Source organism: Rhagoletis pomonella, unplaced genomic scaffold (assembly GCF_013731165.1).
Source record: "Rhagoletis pomonella isolate Grant_MI unplaced genomic scaffold, Rhpom_1.0 Rhpom_scaffold_00849, whole genome shotgun sequence".
Classification (NCBI taxonomy): Eukaryota; Metazoa; Arthropoda; class Insecta; order Diptera; family Tephritidae; genus Rhagoletis; species Rhagoletis pomonella.
Genome location: NW_023459403.1, coordinates 22,340 through 23,583, shown reverse-complemented (window position 1 = coordinate 23,583; position 1,244 = coordinate 22,340). Strand labels below are relative to the sequence as shown.

At 37.0% G+C, this 1,244-nt stretch overlaps 1 protein-coding gene across 1 annotated transcript in view; it reads left to right on the top strand.

Moving 5' to 3' along the window:
* The window catches only part of LOC118751610, a 10,347-nt gene that overhangs the window by 8,310 nt on the left and 793 nt on the right, over positions 1–1,244 (top strand). The gene's annotated exons all lie outside the window — the stretch shown is intronic.

Here is a 1,244-nt window from a genome sequence, read left to right as displayed (position 1 = left end):
CATTTATCAGTTTAAGCACATACGATTAAATGTAAAAAAAAAAAAATATTTTTAATTGCGGATCCGAAAGATATATTTATTAGTTGCATTGAGTTACGCAAAAATAGTGCCGAAAATCAATCGATTGTGCTGAAGGTGCCGGCTGCTTCTGAAAGGGCCGAAAATGGCACAATGCACACTCATTTTCCATCACTGTCACACATACAATCTCACCACGATTGAGAGAAATAGAGATTGCGCCAATCGCGGTACCGCTAATCCGCTCTTTGTGATTTTGACAGAATCAGCTGTGTGCGTGACGTCATCTTGGTGCAATTGTTGATTGTGGGCATACGAAAAAACCAAATAATAATTTTAATATATTTGCGTTAATATTTCTGCGTGGTTTTAAACAATTATTTAGACATTACAAAGCAAAATGAAGTGTGCCGTGGCAAATTTTAATAGTGAAAACAAAAGGAAAGCGTGCGATATAAGTTTTTTTTCGTTTCCTACGGACGCAAATCTGGCGAAAAAGTGGAAGCAGTTATGACGGCGAGGAGATGCATTAAAGACCGAATCGAGCTATGTGTGCATGAAGCACTTTCCTAGTGAAGATATTGAAAATACTATTTTTAGTGCTGGTATGAGGTAATGCACCAGTGGATAAGGTCGCCAGGCGCTAATTCAAGCGGCATCTTACCGCACTGTTACGTACCTTATACAAAACAGTGGCCAAATTATTATACATTTAAAAGTTCAGCTTAAATTATGTTTTACTTACATAGAATATTTATTTCCAAAGAAGCCACACTCATGCATCCTCTCGGAAATGGTACAAAAGTCATAAAATAAAAGCTGTGGAGTTTATGGTGGTTAGCTACCGTCCACAAATATAAATATGCACTCTGCATGGCTTTTTAGAATGGCGAGTCCAAAAATTCACTTTGCGGCACACCTTCCTTTTTGTCAACATGAAATTGCAAACACTGGTTATACATCCATTTTTTCATGTGCTAAAAATCGTACTTACCTAAATTGCTACATGTCCAAAGTTATTGCCATGTAATATTAAAATTAACACATTTCTCTGCATTGTTTACATATTTTTATATGCGTTTTGGCATTTCTCTCTCGCAATTGCACCAAGATGACGTCACGCAAAAATTACGCTCAAAAATCCTCTCTCATTGGCGCGATCTTGTATTCTATCATTCTTGCAATCTCACTATTCTGTTGACTTCGTTTTCCCCTTCCGATAACTT